The sequence below is a fragment of the Apostichopus japonicus genome, chromosome 18 (genome assembly GCF_037975245.1).
Source record: "Apostichopus japonicus isolate 1M-3 chromosome 18, ASM3797524v1, whole genome shotgun sequence".
Lineage (NCBI taxonomy): Eukaryota > Metazoa > Echinodermata > Holothuroidea > Aspidochirotida > Stichopodidae > Apostichopus > Apostichopus japonicus.
In genome coordinates this window covers 12,756,999-12,779,224 of record NC_092578.1, presented here as the reverse complement: position 1 = coordinate 12,779,224, position 22,226 = coordinate 12,756,999, and the positions used below count along the sequence as shown (strand labels likewise).

Sequence of the window (22,226 nt, the reverse complement as noted above, 5' to 3'; positions counted from 1 at the left end):
CTACAATAAAGAATAAAATGGAACATATTTCAGTCAGTGTTAGTGCAAGTCACTTGAATATTTTCGAAACTTTCCCATCTGAGTAGAATTCTCCAGCTCCTGTTATGTCTCCCTGTGGTCGTAAAGCTAACCAGACAAGTGTAACAGCGCCCTCGTATGGTGTCTTGTGACCCTTGAAGCTCGATATCAGTAGCTACATACCCCGGACAAACTGTGAAGCAAAATACCAGAAAAGAATAAAAACTGATTTGTTGGCAGAAGAGAGAGAGCGAGGGGGGGGGGGGCTATTCTATTCATTGGGTCAAAATCATTTACAACACTGTCATGTTCATGTAGTGTATGGCAATGTTTATCTCCAATATTTCAATATGCGCTTCTAGCACGTGATGAGTTACCCATAATATCTGAACATAGGAGGACCAGCTGTCCAGGGGTATTAGTTAGGAATTTCACTCTCCTCTTTGCGGGAAGAATTATTTTGAAGGGTACCTACAAGCTACTGACACCAGATTTGAAGGTAGAAACAAAATATACTTTGTAAGATCTGAATGGTTGAAAGATAGTCCACAATGACAATTTGTCTGTGCACAAATTGAAGACGATAGGAAAGCAAATATCGGGTACATTACTGACAAGTTGACAACATGTCAACCATGAGGGGTTTTTTTTGCAGAAGGCAACTGGTAGCAACCAAAGGAAGTCCTGCAGTATATGAATATTCATGATCAATCATCTTCACTTACTGAATTAACATTAATTCCTGGTCTGCTTGGGTCCTTCTGTACCTCACTGTTTTGAATCCTAGTCAATGCAGAAAGTCCAAGCTTGGAGAACCCGTAACGGGTTGAAGGTGTGAAACCGTGCCTCGCCGGACGCCACCACCCTGCAAAATGATCATACAGTTGAGATGAGAATCCATATTTTCTCAAGAAGACCCAATCCTACAGGGAATCATTTTAGCTTTCATATTTTATGAAGCAGTGTTTTAGGCTCCAAATGTTATCTCTAATATTATACTATGTGTTTCTGTGTAAACAAAACCTGCATTACATCCTTGGACTTGTGTAGCAATTGGACCATCATTTTGTGTAGCATTTTATGATACGATACTGGATAAATTATTCCTGATCCTCTACTTAGGAAGGGATGGACATATATGTTGTGATTTAGAGCACACCATCATCGATTGCTGACAGACCTGCCAACCCCTCAACAGTGATCCCACTGTGAGACAATACATATAGAAACAGAGTGCAAAAATACATTGTGGTTTCGATGATGTAAAATGAGCAGTTTTCTCCATGAATCTGACGTAATGTATAGTGATGGTGTACATGTTTACAAAGGTTTTACGATTTGACGTCTGATGACCCTAAATGACCTTTGACCTCCAATAAAGAGAATAGGCTTATTGTACTTAATGTGTTACTTCTACGAACCAAATATGAAATTGGTCTGACATTCCCTTCTTGAGATATCGTGTTTACAAGTTGGGCGTCACAAACGCACGATTACATAGATTCCTATTGACTTCGTCAAGGAATCAAAAAGTTGTTACCACATATAACCTGAACATATTCAGCATTGTAGAGAATTTCTGCGGTGATCAATCTGATAGGACCGGCATTCCAAAATCAACTGAGCTCGCTACTGCTTGATACACCGGTCCAAGCAGCTGGTGATGAGCTGACGTACCCATCGACCTCTACATGTAGACATTTCATCTGCCAATTTATTAACTTGAAAAGAGGCGCCGAAAACAGGATCTCAAACTCCGCCAAGCCTCGAGTTTATAGGAATCTTTCCACTTCCCCCTCACTGTTCTCACCTCACTGCAAGGAACTCTCGGTAGGAGCTAGGATGCGAGGCCGGCGTTTTGTAAGTGCCAAAACAATTGGCCCGGAGAGGGTCCTTCCCCTGGGAAAAGTTCAATACTGAGAGGTCTTTATAAACAATTGGATGCAATCACCACCACTATTGGTTGACTGAGGAGATGCTTCCAGAAAATGCTCCTCGGAAAAAGTCTTCGCAAGTTATTCAAATTTGAAATCGTTCAATCGGAGGGGGGGTGGGTTGAGGCTACCAAAAAGTGGGGTAGGGGCCCAACAATCAAAGGGCACTCTCGAAGGGGCATTTTGTCCATTGTTGGGGGCAAATCCGTTTTTAAAGTGCTCGCCCCGACTCCACCCTCCATTCCTCTGCGTACAATTTTCGCGTCGACATTTCAATCATGTTCCTCACGTTTTCATCCACCCAAAACTATCTACTCTTCCAGATAGGGATGCAGTGATACATATGAGAGGTCAGCAGGGGTTACGAATGCGCCCGGAGCGCGCAAAACCTAGCTCTGATGTATATGAACATAGGCGATGAACCGAGGAACCAGATTTAGTACACGACACGTGGAGTAGCAAAACATGATATGACGATAATATTCATGAAACTGAGATATCAGCAGACATTTCGGAGCGGCCAGAGGAAATTCCGAAAGAATTTGGTGGGAAACTGTGCTTTTGAAAGGCCGATTCGGAAAATGATGAATATCGCCACTTCTCTGGTATGTAGGCCTACACTATATCTGATATTAACACCGTAGGTCCTATATATCGACGTGATACACGAATTTAAGCAATAGGTGTCCACCAAAGTGACCATTTCATAGGCTGTCTACTAAAAGTTAATAGAGTTACATAATATACTGGTAAGACATTTCGTCGAACATTTGAGGAGGTATGAGGACGCTTTGCATAGGTTTAGTCTATTCCGTCGTGGGAATTTCTACGAGGAAACGCCCCAGTGAAAACAAGCCTGATCAGAAACATCTCGGTAGCTGCGGGCAGATTCAGTGATTTGACTTAAATATCCCCTGGTGGGCTTGGAATGACCTCTTTCATTTTCGTCACTTAACAATTACGATATGTACCGAGATTCATTTGGATACAACACTGTTCCATAATTTGCCCTCTAATGACCTCTGAGGTCCTTGGGATGAACTCCAACATTTTCGCCACCTCATGTTTACTACATGTACCAAGTTTCAATGTTGAGTTATTTAACCTGTAATGACCTCTAATGACCTTCGAATGACTTTTAGCATTTTCGCCACCTTATGTTTACTCTACGTTCCAATTTTCATGTCAATCCATCAATGTTGAGAATTTAACGTAATTTATGCAAATTAGCCTGCCATTGACCTCTGATGACCTCGGAATGACTTTCAACATTTTTGCCTTCCAACGTTTACTATATGTACCTAGTTTCGTGTAAATACATCAATGTAGTGAATTTAGCGGATTTTTGGCAAATTAGCCATATCTTATTAACAATTATACCATGCTCAGAATATATCTCAATGAAGGCCTTGCGCACTAACTGTATCCTACTGAGTTTCAACCTTATAGCATGTACGGTTTAGATGTTTTGAGTGAACGTGACAAATGGCGAACGACCTGAGATACATGTTGACTGTGTGAGCTGCTCACCCACAGCTAATGATTCCAATTCAAATTTGTGAATATGTGTCATATATATATATATACCATATCATGGCCCTCTGAACTGTTGATAGATAGTATAAACAACATTCCCCAGCCATCTCACACAGGGTTTGTGCAATAGATAGGTAGTAATGTAAACAATCTCCCTAACTTCGACTCATAAGGGATTGCTGTGGAAAAGAATAATTTGGTAATTAATTTTATTTAATTGGAATCTAATCACACCACGCGAATGAAAATGCAACCCCCTGGCTAGCGGCAAGCCGCACCCACCCGCCAAGCTCCAACCTGATAGCATGTACGGTTTGGAAGTTATAGGTGAACGCGACGAACGGACGAACGGATGAACTGACGAACGGACGGAGCGACATTGTGACTGCATGAGCTGCTCACTCGCAGCTAAAAAATGGAAGTATGTGCTTCCGTTTTGGAGCTGTGAATTGTTTTCACGTGCGTGTTTTCGTGCAACAATGTCGTGATTTTAGGAAAAAGTTCTCACCAAATATTCCGAAGGTCATATCATTAACCGGTATGTATTTTTTTCAAATTCGTTTGGTAAAATTCGTTTGGAAAATATGTCAATCGTAATAAAAAACGGAAAGGGGTTCGCATTTCCTTATTTTTGAGCCTCCAATTGATTTTTGAGGATTCGGGGCCATTTTATCTATTTTCCAGCATTTTTCAAATGTAAACTAAGTAGGCTCATTCTGCATTTTTTTTCTCGAAATTTGTACACACTAACCGCTCCTCCGGTGTTGGCGTTTTAAGGGCTGCAGGAATGACGTAAGACGCTTACACTACGTGAGTAGTGTGGTTTCCACCGTCGACGTGAGGGGCTGCAGGAGCGACGTGAGGCGTTCACAGTACGTCAACAGTGTGGTTTTCACTGCTGGCGTAAGGGGGCGACGTACGTGAGGCGCATACACTACGCCAGTAGCGTGGTTTCCGCTGTTAGTGTAAGAGGGCGACGTGAGGCGCATACATTACGTCAATAGCATAGTTTCCGCTGTTGGCGTGAAGGGCTGGAGGAGCACCTCTATAAACATAGCTGCAAAATATAAATCATATGTGAAGTTTCACGCATATAGTTTGTCAGTTTATTTGAAGCATATTTCATTAAGTGCATAACCCATCATAAACATTTAAATTCAGAATAATAATATGCTTTGTGTGGCCTTCAAAACGATAGTTCACAACTTAAGGAGATTATCACTCGAACCGTAATTTAATAGGAGTAGAACGGCAACACGTCTTATTTGATAACGTCACATCCTTACTTCTGTATAATATATCTTTATGTTTCACATCGTTTTTGGTGACCAATTTGTACATGGACAACACAGTCAGTGGGACGCAGTTGATGCATGTATACAAGCAATTATTTATCTTATATGCAACGACTGTGTTGAAACTTGCATGGCCTACATTTGAAGCTGAAAGGGAAAGTTAACACTTTTAGTTACAGCCAGGTACTGACACAAGAAAAGTTATGTGTGGCCGATCTACTCCTATCAAATAACAACATGAACCACAGAAATCATATACCTAGAATTGGGTTCGCGTATACACGCCCGTGATACGATTTGCAGCAACTTGAGCGCGCGTTGCCTCATGGAAACTCTACCCAAGAACAAAGCCTACACTGCTTTTCTCCACTGAGATTGAATGTTAGGTTACGAAGAGTGAACTTCAACAGCAAATTACGAGAAACTCGTACATTGATAGGAGTGAACTTGATAGAGAAAAATATGTACGAAAGTACAATCAATAAAGTTGATCAACTAAAATTGATAAAAAACCTACATTTCAATAAAATTCGAATGAACTGGTTCCACGAAATGCATTGTGCATAGCATACTGTGTGGCTAGGCCTATAGCATGTGTTACGAATTGGAGCAAGTTAGCAAGAGAAGGTAGTATGCAAAGTTTAGCTTCAGTTCGGTGACTGCGCACAGTGAGGATATCTGGCTACTGACTGGGTGGTCCACACAGTTGACTGCCTCAAAGCTGGGCCGCTCAAATACGTATACACGACAGGCTAGTTTCAGTCGCCGGAGAATGGCTTAATTCATTGTAGGTATCAGGGAATGGTTCATCCATGCCGATATATAAACACCATCTAACTCGCTCACCGTATTGAACCGCAGACCATATCCTTGCTCAGATTATGTCACCATGAGGAATCAGAACCATGGCAATGACTTAACGACATATCTCATGTGTCGTCTTCATGCAATACGGTCACCCACCGTGACCGCAGACTGTGTGCCCGTAACGAGTAACTGTCATGAACAATTTTTGGCGTTGAAAGTTACTGAAGCATACTGCACCGTTGAACCAGAACATGATCCGCAGTCTGAGTGCGGACCATGTCCATGCGCATCAACGGCGTGGTGGAGAATTAAGGACACTATGACGACAACTCCGGTTGATGCGTCACAGCCGAAGGGTGATCTCACTGCGACTATGTCCGCAGTACAAGTCATCGTTAAGGCGGGGAAACTTGTAATGTTTTCATCTTATTAGGAATTCCATGCACAGTCCACATGCAGTGTAGGCCTGTGCCTACTCTCTACTGATCCACTCCATTCATACAACCCTTTAAGCCTAGGCCATCAATACATATCCCAGTTCACTGACAGGCTAATGTATTACACGAGAGTTGAATGGGTGCCCTCTGTTGGCCGCACACATGAATCTAGGCTATCCCTGGTATCAATCCATTCTCCCTTTGCACACACGTTCGTACTCATTACGTGATGTCCTTTTGGGCGTTCCACCCCGTCCGATATTTTCTACTCAAATTCACGTTTTCGGAGTCATCTGTCTCCAAATGATACGCAAATTCATTCTTTAGTTCTAACCACACATTTTTTGTGGATGAATAAAGCGTTCGGAATTACAAATCTCGTGAATTATGGCGATGGAAATAACCCCTGAGTTCCCTAACGTTCAGTGTCAACCGGAAAACGCTATGTAGGCTAGTTTTTTGGGGGAAGAGTTCCCATGATGCAACGCGCGCCCAATTTGCTGCAAACAGCTGACTCGAACCCAATTCTAGGTATATGATTTCTGTGATGCAAACAGTCATAGCTTGGTAACCCAAAATGCCGTGAAGTTGGAAAATATGCTAGTGATGCTACAATTATGATTTTTATTGCTCAATCAGTTTTCATGTTTACGAACTATGACGGGCGAAATTGCATCGACCTCCGTCCAGCACACATGGAAACCACTTATTGTATCATATAATATAGACAATTGACCTAGTAAGACCCTCATACCAAATATGAAACAATTTCAATGCACTGTATCCGTGTTATAATTTATAGTAATTTCTCGAATTTGACATTAAGCCCTGCACACTCATTAATAATCACGATGTGACCACCGAAAGCAAGAGTCCACAACAACCGACAATGGTTATAATGGTTACTATGAGCAAGGGTGATTATGTAAAGCGCCTTTGGTCGTTGCTCCCCTGAAATTGTACAGGGCGCTATATAAATGTATGAACACTACATTATCATTATACAGTAAACAAAACAAATGCACAACCTCTGTTATAACTACTAATGTGAAAATTAATTCATAATGTGAAAACGCCCGATAGTTTAAACACAGTACCAATAATGTGGAAACGTCCGATAGTGTAAAAATATCTACCGATAATGTAGAAACGGTTTTGAAGTCTTAACATCATCGGTGAAAATTGTTTACACAAAAAGATGAGCAGAGTGGTAAGAAACCCGCCGTTTCCGCGTCCGGCGGAAAGCCTCATTCACGAGAAAATTTAACTCAAGTTTCCCTCACTACCTGCGCGAGCCACCCTCACCACCCGAATACTTCAAAAGAATCAGCAAGGAGCAAGGAGGACAAACCATCTAACAATGGTCGTTCGCACTTGGGGACCCCCATCCCATTCGCATTTCCTGTGCCTGCCCCTCGAAAACCATACCGCTGGGGGTCCTGCACCACATATCGATATATGGCACCGCGGCCGTTGACACCGTTCCGCCGCAATCTTGCTTCAAAGCACGACACGACCCCTGACCGCCAAAAGGACTATTCCAAACTGCGTCGGTTACCATACGGTCATAGCTGGTGCATTGGTACGGCAACGTCACCCAAATTGACATCTGGTTCATGCACACTCCAAATACATCCACGTGCAGTCGAAGAGGAACTTCTGCCTCACCCGTCCCATCGAAATCCTTCTCGCCGCTGACATCTTCCCACGGCCAATTCCCATCAGAACAACCGAAACCGTTTTTTTGGACGGTCACGTATATTCCCTTCCCTCCAAGTTCGCTCCCGAAAGCCTGCACTACACAGTCCGTCAGTGCGGCGTTCCCGAGGCTGGTCTGCAATGCTAAAAGGCAAGCGATGAGAATTGCGGCAGTCTTCATTGTCGAGGTCGCTGGTCAGCAAATATGTGGAGATGGGTGATGAGCCACTCGACTCCTATTTATAGAAAAACATGGAGGAAATTATAGAGAAAGAAGTTGGGTCGGATTCGAAACTTCTGTGATTGTTATGAGTGGAATTCTGATCCACAAAGCCATAAAAAGCGTTGAAATTCTTGCCTCTAGATAAGACATCATGGAAGGTGATTTACTATGCCAAGTATGGCATCAACCCATTTCGGCACTTCCCAGTTTGGGCATTACATTACGTCGCCCCTCATGAATAATAATGAGATTGGACAAACTTTCACCACAGCCGCACAGAGGACTTTACTCTAATACCACCGTTGCTGAGATACTAACATTACTTGGAAACTACTCTAAGAACAATCTACTTATTATTATCCACGACATCATGAATGGAGCACATCTACTCACTATGAGTAACCCCTGTGACAAGTACAGTATGACAACTACCCGTTTTCACCCCCCCCCCCCCCCTTCAGTTTGGAGCATTAGGAGGTTCATGTTACATACACAGGCACACACACGCACCCACACCCACACGCAAGCAGGATCGCGTAGATGTTTTTGCCTTTGGCAGGGAATAAAAAATAGAGTCTCTAAGAAGAAGAAAACAAACAGAAAGCCAATATGGCAAGAGGCTTAATGATTCCTGATAAGGGAATACTCACCGCCGATAAGTAACTATACAACTGCGCTTACTTTCACCGCGTAAAAATCGGGAGTAATGGAGTCCACTGCCTCTTTGCTCAAATAGCGCATGGAATTGTGAGTACAATCAGACAATAGGCAACCATTACACGCGAGGAACACAAGATCCGACCTGGGCTGTCTTATGGCTACAACTCAATGACAGAACTGCCTTCACCAAGTATGCAACAGAGCCGTGTATACAGACGGCACTGGTAATTTTAACGTGCATATGAAATGACACGATCCAGTAACGGTTAAAACTGAAAACGTTTATGTAGGCTATGTCGACTGAAACAAAATCCGGGTAAACGGAAACGAAACCTCCGGATCTGAGGTAATAAAACATAGCAGCACCGGTATTAATGTTATCCCTACAACGATTGATTCACCATCGGTCTGGGCAATCAACTCGAATTAGTATTGTTGTGATACGGTAATAGAGACGGAGGGTGATGATTGGGGAGGAGATGGGGGGGGGGGGGGGGTTATCGAACTATTTTGGAAGTATGTGATTCTTCCATTATTTCAAAGCAGTTACAGTCAGTGTTGAAATGAGGGAGGTCTGGCTAATCAATGTATTGGTACGTGACAACGTGTAAGACTTATTCATATTCTTTCGTAGTAAAACATCTCCCTTTCCGCATAATTCAAAGGACTTGGATGAATTATAATGGTTTCGGTAGATAAGCTATGATACATCAAATCCCATTTCGATTGTCGTGTGTAGTGGAAGAAAAAAACACTTTTTAATGGGTATTTTAGATTGCTGATCTATATTAGCCACACCGGTAGTCCATATATTACACATTTATATGCATTCATAGCGAAATCGATTAGGACCCACATGAGGTGGCGAAAATGTTGAAGATCATCCCAAGGTCATCAGAGGTCATAAACGGTCAAGTCACGAAACATCGTTGTATCAAAACGGAACTTAGTACATGTAATAAACATGAAGTGGCGAAAATATTGAAGGTCATTTTAAGGTCATCAGAGGTCATTGAAGGCCAAATTACTGAACATTGTTGTATCTGAAAAACACTTGGTACATGTAGTGAAGATGAGGTGGCGAATATGTTGATGGTCATTTCAAAGTCATCAGAGGTCAAATTACTAAACATCGTTGTATCTACATGAAACTGGGGGTCACATTTGATAACACAAAGTCAATCAGGGGTCATTGAAGGTCAATGAGTGAACATTGTGGTATTAAAATGGGACTCAGTACATACAGTGAACATTGAGTGTCAAACAGTTTGAAGTTCACTCATTGAAAAGTATTGTAAACACCCTAACAATAAAATCAAATTTTGAATCTCATGGCAAGGAATCACTGAGCCTTTTGGCTCTTGTTGCAAATATCTCAAAGGCTTTAACGACACTGCACTCAAGGAAAAGATGATCGATTGTTTCAATTTCTTTATAGAATAACGAACAGAGGCCAGGTTACCATTCGAATTGTAATTACTGAGAGTAAAGAAGAACAAACAAAACAAATCAAATAGATTCCGTACTTCTCCGTACGTGGTGGCAACTTTATTGGGGGTTATGTTTAAGCATGGTAAGAGGGCGGTGGATAATATCTACTCTCGGAGAAGAGTAAACTACTGCAAAATAAAAGGAAGAACAAAACTAATAAGTATAAAATAAGAAAATATATATGGGCAAGACATCTTATGAAAATAACTGGTAACTGTATGACCTGAACTCTTACATATCCATTAGGCAACTCTAAAAATAGCAGAAAATTATACTGAATAGGGCTGACATTTAAGCCTACACCCTATGTTATACCTAGTACCAATACATTAAACTGCCACCATTTAAGGTCAGGTTAACATAGCTTCACTCAACCAACCAATGAGAGAGGGATATTTAAATCCAAGGACACGTCTGCCCGACAATCTCTATACCACAGCAAGTATAACCTTCATCGTAAGCGTGAAACAGTCTTTGATAATTATAGAAAACAGGTGGCTTTAACCAACATACAATGAAACCAGCACATTTCCTTAATAGATAATAATATAACCCATAGAGGTAAGTAATTAAGCCCTAGGCTATTGGCATATAGACCAGGCAAATAGGTTAAGAAAACAATAAAATAAGATATATGAATATAAAATAGAAAACAATATAATAAGAGAAAAGAATATAAAATAAACATGAGAGTAATCTCAATCCAAGCTAAATACAAGTAAAACTTCTAGCACAACTAGACCAGTTAACAATTTCAGGCCTAAACAACTCCATACGGTACATTGGTGTAACGCACATGGACGCCGCCATCTTAATTACTAAAAGAGGGCGCTAACCTGAAATCGTGTCAGCGATATATACAATGTTTACATAATATTGGGCCAGTAACGAAACAGAGGGCCCAGTCCTAAATACTTTTACTTAACTTATCCTTTGCCGTTAATAAAACAATAATGCTCATACAACGTTATCCAATAATGATCTTAAGGATCTGCTCCACAAAATGGACATAAAATCTACATGATACAAGCCCGATGATAAATGTATTTAAGTTGAAAACGACCAGCCTATCTGCGGGGTTTATACGAAATACCACGCAGTAACTTACACAATGATGCTATATGGTGAACAATACAAGTTGCACAGTGTATGCACACTTTGAACAGCGAGTGTTTACGAGGCCCGACTGTGGGTCTACGAAAAGTTTGCCTAATCTCGCTTTCAAAACTACTTAATTAGAGACGAAAAGTATCAAATACAGTTAAGATAGTATTTACCTCTAACATGGCGACTGAAGAACTACATCTCTCAATAAATGACGGTAATGAGAACAAAATAGTAATATACAATATGGCTGCCGTTGAACGTAAAGCAAGGTGATTTCGTAATGAATAGAATAAAGAGAGAACGAACAGGGCTTACTTAGCGAAACCGCAAGCGCTGAACAAGAAACGCCAAGTAGAACAAAAGTATACTAGAGAGAACATGCACATTACGTAAATAATCGGTAGCCTAATGGGCACTACCTCACACTCTCCCCTGCTAAAGGAAGTTTGTCCTCAAACGACCAATGTATATGAGATATCTGAAATACGATAAAATGGATTAATATGAAAGAAAACTTTTACAAAAAAAATATACATGCGTATCCGCACTACCAACTAAAAGTACTCGGGCAAACTATTGCTAGCAAAAAACTGTTTATCTACAATCAAGGTTGTCTAACAACGTTTGACACGCTCAAGCAAATTTTGGGTTTGCCGACACAAATCTGATAACTTAATATCATACAAGGTACTATTTGTCACACTGCTAATACTTCTCGGCAGGTGGCTGATATTAGAGTGAAACCCTCTGGTGACTCGAGCACTGCGACGTAGTGGTTGGATGACCTCGCTGTCATTAGACCATGAATCAGAGTCATCACTGGTTGATTGCTTACGTCTCGTTAGGGCACCTTCAAAATGTCGGCGGAAACCGTAATCCTCTTCACTACTGGAGTCACTGGACGACTTCCTTTCCCGATCACACTGAGCTGGGGCAACGGGTTTGAAGACAGCAACAGGTACGTCTATCAGCTGTGGACATGTCCGTATTTCCCGCCGGTGTACCGTTCGTTGTCCACCACTACCATCGGCCGGTTCGATGACGTACACAGAACCTTCATTGGGGCGAGAGACCACTTTAAAGACTGTGGAACCCCATTCATCTGCTATCTTGTGCATTCCACGGAGATGGTTCTTCAGGTATACCCTGGTCCCAAGAGTTATTGGATGAGATTTGGCCTTCTTGTCATACTGGGTTTTACGAGCCTCTGCTTCCAAAGACATCTGCTCCCCTGCTTTCTTGAACGCCATCTGTAAATTCTCGGTATGTGACGTCACCCAGTTAGCAATGGGATCCGTGTCGTCTGAGTCAGATGGAGAATCTACACGCCCCAGCAGGTAATCCACTGGAAGGATTGGGTCCCTTCCAAACATCAAGAAGAAAGGAGACAGACTCGTGGAAGTGTGTGGTGTGGAATTATAAGCATACAGGACTTCTGGGAGATGATCTGACCAACGACGCTTCTTGTTTGGTGGCAGAGTCTTCAGAAGATCATGCAGAGTTCTGTTGAACCGCTCTGCTTGGCCGTTGCCTTCAGGATGGTAGGGTGTTGTTCGGCTCTTGTTGACCCCATACACTTTACATAGGTATTGTATAAGGGACGATTCAAAATTTCGGCCCTGGTCAGAGTGGAGTCTCTTTGGTGGTCCATACAAAAGGAACCAGTTACGAACTAATACCTTAGCAGTTGTCTCCGCAGTCTGGTTAGATGTAGGTATAGCCTGCGTAAACTTTGAGAAGACATCGGTCATCACAAGTATGTTTTCCTTGCCTCTTGTGTCTTTCTCAATGGTGGTGAAATCTATAGCAAGGATTTCGTTTGGCCTGGTTGCCATCATGCTCTTCAGTGGTTCTCTGATCTTGGGTGGCCTTTTGCACCGTGTGCACTCGTTACACCTTTCACAATATGAGGCTACGTCTTGAGAAAATTTTGGCCAGTAGCACCGATCTTGAATGAGTGACAATGTTCTTTTGTATCCTTGGTGTCCGCATTGGTCGTGACAGGCAAATAGCACTTCTTCTTGGAGAACTTTTGGAAGAATTAATTGTAGTTTCTTCCCATCTTCTATAGACCGATACAAGAGTCCTTCATACTCTTGAATTTTGTCCCACTGCTTCACAAGTAGGGACATTTCACTATATTTTACCCGTTCTTCAACTGAGGGTTTCTCCTTGGTCAACCAGAAAGTGTAGAACTTTCTAATCACTGGATCGTTCTGTTGGAAATTTCTCAGTTGGTCCTTGGTGTAGGATGGGAACACCAAAGGTGATGTCTTCACGGCATTCACTTGATTGACACTCACTTCCACATTTGGCTTGGAAATTGCCTCAATCAATTCTGCAGGAACAATTGTAAGTCCTACTCCTTGACCAAGTTCACTCGAGGTTACCTCAGGCTGTGGCACATGTGGGCGTCTGGACAGGGCATCGGCTCCAGTGTTCAACCGTCCTGGTTTGTACTTAGGAGTGAAATCAAATGAAGCAAGAGCTCCTACCCATCGTTGTGATGCTGCATCAAGTTTAGCATTGTCCAGGTGAGCTAAGGGGTTATTGTCCGTGTAGACGATGAACTTGTTGCCCAGCAAGTATTCCCGAAAATTCTCGGTTACCGCCCATTTCAGACCAAGTAGTTCTAACTTGAAACTGGAATACTTCTGCATATTTCTCTCTGCACCTCGAAGAGTTCTGCTGGCAAAGGCTATGACCTTTCGTTGTCCATCTTGGCGTTGCAATAGGACAGCACCAAAACCTTGGAGTGACGCATCAATTTCAACTTCAAATGGTTGTGAGTAGTCAGCATAAGCTAACACAACCTGTCGACACATCTTATCCTTCAGTTCCTGGAAGGCAATTTGATGCTCATTTGTCCAGAGAAACGGTGTTACTTTCTTAGAACGTTGATTTTGTAGGCTAGTGGACACCAGTGCATGGAGTGGCTTTGCCGTCTTGGCGAAATCTACGACAAACCGTCGGTAAAAGGAGCAAAATCCCAGAAACGATCGTAGATCCTTCACATTCTGTGGCTCAGGCCAATCCTTACTTTCTTACTTTCTTGCTGGTAACTTAACTTTGTTCTTCCCAGGTATCCGTGCCAAAGTAGAGACTGGCTTCGACAGCTTTGACTCATCAATTTTGTACCCAAGCATGTAAACAAGAACTTCTCCTGACATTCGGTGGATGATATTCATGCCCAGTAACAATGGAGGGTCTTGATCGTCTTCAACCACCAGAATACCACGGTTGGGTATCACTTCGCCACCAACTTCTACATCTATCTCAAAATAACCCAAGAAGGGAATCCTTGTTTGATTGATAGCCTTTAACCCAAGCCACCTTAATTCTACCAGTGACTTCCCTGCGAACAACGTCAAGAAATGAGCCTTGGATAGAAGTGTTACAGCTGAACCCGTATCAATAACTGCCTTAATCCGAGAGCCATTCATCACCACAGTGGTAGTAGGTCGCTCCCCGACAATAGATGAATAGAAATCTGTTGAGCCCCCTTGCGTCTCTGTTACAATCTCACCCAGAACATGGCTCACTGTGCTGGATGTTTCTAGTTTTCCTGTTGTTGAGTGACGGCAGGTGACAGAGGTGCTGGGCTGCGGCATTCCCTCGCCAAATGACCTATCTTCTGGCATCGATGGCACCTGAGGTCTTTCTTCGGGATGCGAGCAGGTCGGGTGGTCTGTGCCTCCAGCTTGTCAAGTCGTGATAATATGCCTGACTGTTGGATCTGCAGGGCTTCCATCACCTCAGCCTGGCTTTTTACAGCTGTCGTCAAATCGACCAGGGCTTTCGTGATTTGAGTGGTCTCTGCCTCGACGGCACTCACAGGCTTTCGTACACGTCTTCTGGGGAGGTCAAGATCCTCTTCTGCCATATCAAGGGCCCAGTCTCTCAACTTAATAAAAGACACATCAGGGTCTTGTATCAGGGCCTTCTTAATCTCACGGCGCAATACTTCGTCAAGCAGCCCATCTCGAAACTGCTCCTTGATGGCTTGTTCTGCATCAGGGGCACCAGGTACTTTCTTTAGCTGATCTGCTAGGGACATGAGTTTAAATGCGAACTCTGCAATCGTCTCCTCCTCTCGTTGGACTTTGTTACACATTTCTCTCATTAGGGAGCCAAGGGTACGGCGGTCCCAAATGTGTCCGACAACTTCTGAAGGATCAGGTCTGGGTCCAAGGTCACTTCTGACGGTTGATGCCGCATTTCCTGCCTGGCTGCTCCCTCCAGGTGGGCCAATATAAAGTCTGCAGCATCGGTATCGGATAACCTTCGTACCTTTAGTGCGGCCTGGATGTCTTCCTGGAAGCTGCTCACTGCTGGTCCCTCAGTACCGGAGAATGCTCTTATCTTCCTCTCCTTCTCTAGCACATAGACGGTGTTCGGAGCATCCCGTTCCGCCAGTTTTTCCTCCCTCTTGGCCTTCCCATGCTCAAGACTTTCTGCAAGAGCATCCAGCTGGCGCTGCAGGTCTCTCATCGCTGATTTAGACATTTTATATCCACCGCCCTTTTATGCCGTTTAGATTTTGAAAATAGTATTGCCTATCCCACTTCTGACACAAAATAACATACTATGGCAGATCTTGACGTCTAAATCGGCATCATGAAAATTATTAGGCAGTAAATGAATATTTGTCCACCTATTGCGAAAAGTGAGTAACAGGAAGGCAATTCATTCAGCGATCTTCTTCTCTGGGTCTGCAATATAATTGTCGCCTGAATAAGTGAGAGGTCATTTACAGGTTAAGTTGACCACATCAATAGTTTCAAACCCAACGGTGAGCTTGGTTAAAAAGTGATTATCTGTCTGAGAAGATACGACTTTATCTGATGAGTAGATTTCACTGATCCAGTCACCCGGCTTCCCGGTGGCGTAATTTTATTCCTAAGGTGGCAAATGCCAAGAACCAATCAAATTCTTCCATTTGGGGTGACGCCCCTTTTCGGGAAAACGCCTTTTTGAACCTTTTTTTCTTCACCACGGAATCGGCGGGACTCGAACTTTCCCTGAACCCTAACTTGATTTCATACACATTTGGCAAATTCCTGAAAATCCGATTTGGCCTTTACCATCCTGGGAATAAAAATTAGGCTGCCCGGTGAAGCGTACATTGATAAAAAGCTTGGCTGGGAACTGATTTGGAATCATTTCATTCATTAAATCACTAATCCACACTATACCCCAATCGACAAAACTACGAAAAACTACGATAGTGTATTAGACCGTGGGCCAAAGGGCAAAATTCCCTCTAGTTTTTGAGGGAGCTGGTCCACCCCTAAAGGCAACAAGATTACTCAATGAAGTTGTTGACCATACTGTTGTTGTTCAGAAACAACTCTGTTCCACCAACAAAATTTGCTCTTCTGCGAGAAAATGGCGCCCCAAATCACTCAAAACAGCATAAAACTGACAATTCTGATACATTATGTGACTGAAAGTACCATACTTGGATTTCTTTTACTTCTATTGCATCTAAATACCCCTAGTAATGGAACCTGTTCAAGAAAAGAAGGGCTGCATGTTAGAAATAGCGCCTTCTATCGTTTTCTTTCACGACCCCTGGAAATTCGAAAACACTGGTTAATGTAAAATTGTCCCATCTCAATTATCGGCTGCATTGCACCATGATTACCCAAGGAAATTGTTGCCTATGCCCTTGCAGTTCAGAGACCACTTAGTTCCACCCAAACAAAATCGCTCGTTTCTGCAAAAAAATGGCGCCTGAAAATTCACCCAAAAAAACATGAAACTGACAATTCTGGCACATTATGTGACTGGAAGTATCCTATTTCGGTTCTATTCAAATTTAAATGTATCTAGCTCCGGCCCTAACCACTGTCAAACTCATTTTAAACTTTGTAAACTCATTTTCATGGTATTACAAAAATGTTGACACAAACATTTCTAAATATGCCAGTTTATTCACCTCTGTGGTTATTGTAGACCGGAAAGCTGCTGTTAAGTGGAAACTGCCCGATTCTTTCTTGAGTGATACTCAATAAAGATTATAAATTTATAACTGAATGCAGAGATGAGTATAAAACTGAATAAATAAAAATCATTCAATCCCACTAGTGGGCTTTGCATTTGTTACAAACTGTAAGAGGTGCCCAAGCTGAGAATTAATTACCCTTGGGACATAATGAAACCAAATTTTGGGGAATAATGGGTAATGGTTCCAAAAAGTTGAAAAGCACTGACGTTACATTAAAACCCATTGCTCAGATAGCAAGTACATGACTACAAGAAATGCAACTCACCAATTTGTGCCTGCAGATTCCTGTTTTCCCTCTCCAGTTGCTTCACCCTTCTCCGTATAGTTGGTCTAACTCTTCAAGATGCTCATCAGGCAGGGTCTCCATGGAAGAGATATCATTTTGCAGTATACTTTCCGTGCCTTTTGTACTGATGCTGCTTCCTTTTTTTACTTCTGCAAAGCAAATAATACAGAAAAGGGGTTAGCAGGCGTTTCAAAAGGAGGAGAAATATCCTTGACTCTATATCCAGTGATATCTGACTTTATATGGCCAGATAAAACTTTATCTGCATATCTGGATTGACTCTATATCCAGTTATATCTAGCTTTATATAGCCAGATAAAACTTTATCTGCATATCTGGATTGACTCTTTATCCAGTTATATCTGGGGTTATACGGCCAGATAAAACTATATGCATATCTGGATTGACTCTATCCAGTTATATATGGCTTTATATGGCCAGATAAAACTGTATCGGCATATCTGGATTGACTCTATATCCAGTTATATCTGGCTTTATTTAGCCAGATAGAACTTTATCTGCATGTCTGGATTGACTCTATATCCAGTTATATCTGGCTTTATATGGCCAGCTAAAACTTTATCTGTATATCTGGATTGACTCTTTATCCAGATATATCTGGCTTTATATGGCCAGATTAAACTTTATCTGCATATCTAAATTTACTCATTCATTTATATCTGGCTTTATATGGCCAGATAAAGGCTTGATCAAAAGGCAAGATTAAACCAGATATTAAGCCAGATCTGGGATTTCGGTAAGGGTCAGGCGGATTGATAGACTCATATAGGAGACGTGTACAACAAACAGATCGACCGAAGAGTTGAAGATATCCCGAAGATCATGTGTAGTATCTGTTCCCTTTCGACGGGAATGGTTATACACACCTGGCGATGATCACACAGTCACAGTCCTGATGCAAGGGGACTGGGGATGAGAGCGAATCAGACGTTCGGTAGTTTGATTTTCGTGCCCAGGTTCTTACCTGGGTGACTTTTCTTAAAAAGTATGCCCGGTATCCAATCATGGGAGAATAATCTACAGATAGATATTGCTGTAACTTGATAATTCACTTAAATAATTAAATAATTAATAAGGAAGAATTTTCTGATGCTTAAGCATCAGAGCACCCTTGGATGGAATTCAACACCATTTGTCCTTCACAAATAAATTATTAACATGTCATTTGAGACCATATAGTCTTAATTTTTCCCATTGAGTTTTGTAGTGCAACTGAGGAACTAGTCTGATGGGCTGTGTACTAAACTAAAAGGTCCAGTCACTTTAACTAGTGAACCCCAACTGTTTAAAGAGTGATTCCCCCCCCCCCCCAAAAAAAACTAAGCAAATGTGCAATAGGAGTACAACCCTAGCTAGACTGAGAGGAGTGGCTTTTAACGGTATGTTCACTCTACATTCCAATTTTTATGTCAATCCATCAATGTTGAGAATTTAACGTGATTTATGCAAATTAGCCTGCCATTGACCTCTGATGACCTCGGAATGACTTTCAACATTTTTGCCTTCCAACGTTTACTATATGTACCTAGTTTCGTGTAAATCCATCAATGTAGTGAATTTAGCGTATTTTGGCAAATTAGCCATATCTTATTGACATATATGCCTACCATGCTCAGAATATAACTCAATGAAGGCCTTGCGCACTACCTGTATCCTACTGAGTTTCAACCTTATAGCATCTACGGTTTAGATGTTTTGAGTGAACGTGACAAATGGCGAACGACCTGAGATACATGTTGACTGCGTGAGCTGCTCTCCCACAGCTAATGATTCCAATTCCAATTTGTGAATATGTGTCATATATATATATATATATATATATATATATATATATATATATATATATATATATATATATATATATATATATATATATATATATTTATATATATATATATATATATATATATATATATATATATATATATATATAAATATATATATATATTCCATATCATGGCCCTCTGAACTGTTGATAGATAGTATAAACAGCATTCCCCAGCCATCTCACACAGGGCTGTGCAATAGATAGGTAGTAATGTAAACAATCTCCCTAATACCGACTCAATAGGGATTGCTGTGGAAAAGAATAATTTGGTAATAAATTTTATTTAATTGGAATATAATCACACCACGCACATGAAAATGCAACCCCCCTGGCTAGCGGCAAGCCGCACCCACCCGCCAAGCTCCAACTTGATAGCATGTACGGTTTGGAAGTTATGAGTGAACGTGACGAACAGACGAACGGATGAACTGACGAACGGACGGAGCGACATTGTGACTGCTTGAGCTGCTCACTCGCATCTAAAAAACGGAAGTATGTGCTTCCGTTTTGGAGCTGTGAATTGCTTTCACGTGCGTGTTTTCGTGCAAAAATGTCGTGATTTTTAGGAGAAAGTTCTCACCAAATATTCCGAAGGTCATTTCATTAACCTGTATGTATTGTTTTCAAATTCGTTTGGTAAAATTCGTTTGGTACTGAACAGGTGCGTATCCAGGGGGGGGCGTTGGGGGCGCGCGCCCCCCGGGTAAGAAAAAGAGGAAAGAAAAAAAGAGAAGAAAAAAGGAAAAAAGACGGGGAAAGAGGAGGAGGAGAGGAAGGAAGGGAAAAGAAAAAGAATAAAGAGAGAAAAAGAAGCAAAGGAGAAAAACGCCAAGACACCGGGAAGAGAAAAAGGAACAGTGGCATTATTACAGCGCTGATCCCTATTATATACACAGGGTAGCCAGTGACGGATCAAGGATTTCGGAAGAGGCGTGTGCCTCACCCTACCCCTTACACTGACAACTCAATTTTTGACGTTTCCATTTTTCTTCTCTTACTCATGATCTATATATATACTATATATGGTATATCATAACGCGTGTGTGTGTATATACGCCTTAATCAATTGTAGAACGGTGCTATGAAACCAACTGTGGCTGGTCTCGAACTCGACCGTGTCGTCGGGGAACATGACAAATTTCGGGAAGGGGGCGACCGCCCCCCCCCCCCCTTCAGCATATTATTTAATGATATCGCTAGTAATTTCAAAATAGAAAGTGCTTAGATGCAACTTACAAGGCCTGGGAAGTGTCATTTCCAGCGATCTGGGAGGCATTTTCGGCCAAAATTTGCTTGTACGCTTCGCACCAACAAATGGTCCTGGGTAGTGCCATTTCCAGCGATCTGGGAGGCATTTCGATCAAAATTTTCTTATACGCTTCGCGCCAACTAATGTGGGCGCTACGCTTAGATAATTTGCCTACAGGCTTCGCCCTTTCCTTGGCAAGATCCTCACTACGCGCCTGTTCGAATTTGTAAAGCAAACAGCAGATATCACATCATATCAGTGAGCATGAAAATGGCGTTCCAGGATGAACAGCCTCAAAATTGTCCGACTTGCCCGAAAAAAATAACCAACAATTTTCGCGCGCGTAGCGCGCGTCCAACACGTTAATGTCAATATCATATAAGCAAGCATCGGTTTATTACATCAGATGCCATCGTGTACCATACGGTCCGTGAAACTGGCACAGTATACCGCGGGATGCTAATGTAAACAACGAAATGTCTTATGTAGATGGAGAAAAATCATGGAAGTCCAATTATGTTAAAACTCTCTTTTACATTAGTAATGGCGAATTAGGGGATGCAGCCCCCACCCCCTCCCCCCTCCTACGCATATGTGTGTATTGTTCGGTTTCGGAAATATCTGCTATATTTTCATTTCCTTCAACCAAGTTTTATAATAGCCGTTATAAGAGGGTTTTAATATTTGTACACCAAGAAATTAACTGTGTCTGAATTTTTGAAAATTTCTGACCCACATTCTTCATCACACGTCCCTCTACTCGTGCAATATTGACCGGTCTGTTAGGGGTTCAAGGAGGTTTTTCCAAGGGCGGCGGAACCGGGGGGCACAGGGGGCACGTGCCCCCCCCCCACTTTTCCTCAGGTTAAAAATGTGCCCTTTCTCTACATAAAAATTTAGGTGTCTCAAGTTAGCAAGAGGCCAGGGAACCAGAATGAACACTCGGGAAGGGCCGTTTCCGGCCATCTGAGGGGTTTGTGAAACCAAAAAATTTCTTGCACGCTCCGCGCCAACCGATGGTAGAGCTCCGCTCAGATAGTTGTGCATACAACTTTGCAAATCCTGGCTACGCCGCTGACTTTCAAATGAATTTCTGTGGGTCAATCTCAAAGCTATTTCGAATGGAAAAAAAATCGTAAGATATTAACAAGAAAAAAATTCTAATTCGGAAGATTCCTACATTAGCAACTAGCATGATTTCACCTCATTTTGTCTCAAAAGAAAACTTGTTCCATGTTTCCTAATTTGCACATTGGATATTGCAGTGCTAGTATGCATATTTTCCTTCAGGAAGGGGGGGGAGGGGGCGTTGATGGGATGATGTGTATACGCAAATAAGATAAATACAATAAGATTTATAAAGGGTACTAAGTATTAGGCTGCATCAGTCCAATCGAATATCTGCAAAGTGCCCTTTGATGTCGGTGCCCCCCCCCCCCCAGATTAAAAGTGCTTCCACCGCCCTTGGGTTTTTCTATATTGGTTGTCAATAGATGAAATTTTGTGCAACATTATGGGTATATTTTGAATTGAGTTTAATCACGAGAAACGTAAATTTTCAAATTCTGAACAAATAATGGGCTTAATTAAACCTTGAAAAGTGGGGCTGACGGATATTGTGGGCAG

The 22,226-nt window shown here is 42.0% G+C and overlaps 1 long non-coding RNA gene across 1 annotated transcript; it reads right to left on the bottom strand.

The window, feature by feature from the left end:
- Window positions 1–4,580: 4,580 nt before the first annotated feature.
- Window positions 4,581–9,014, bottom strand: LOC139958760 (uncharacterized). The gene is made up of 2 exons (XR_011789858.1): window positions 8,599–9,014; window positions 4,581–7,961 (listed from the first exon to the last, which is right to left on the bottom strand). It is a non-coding gene; the product is annotated as an uncharacterized lncRNA (long non-coding RNA).
- Between the last annotated feature and the right edge of the window lie 13,212 nt (window positions 9,015–22,226).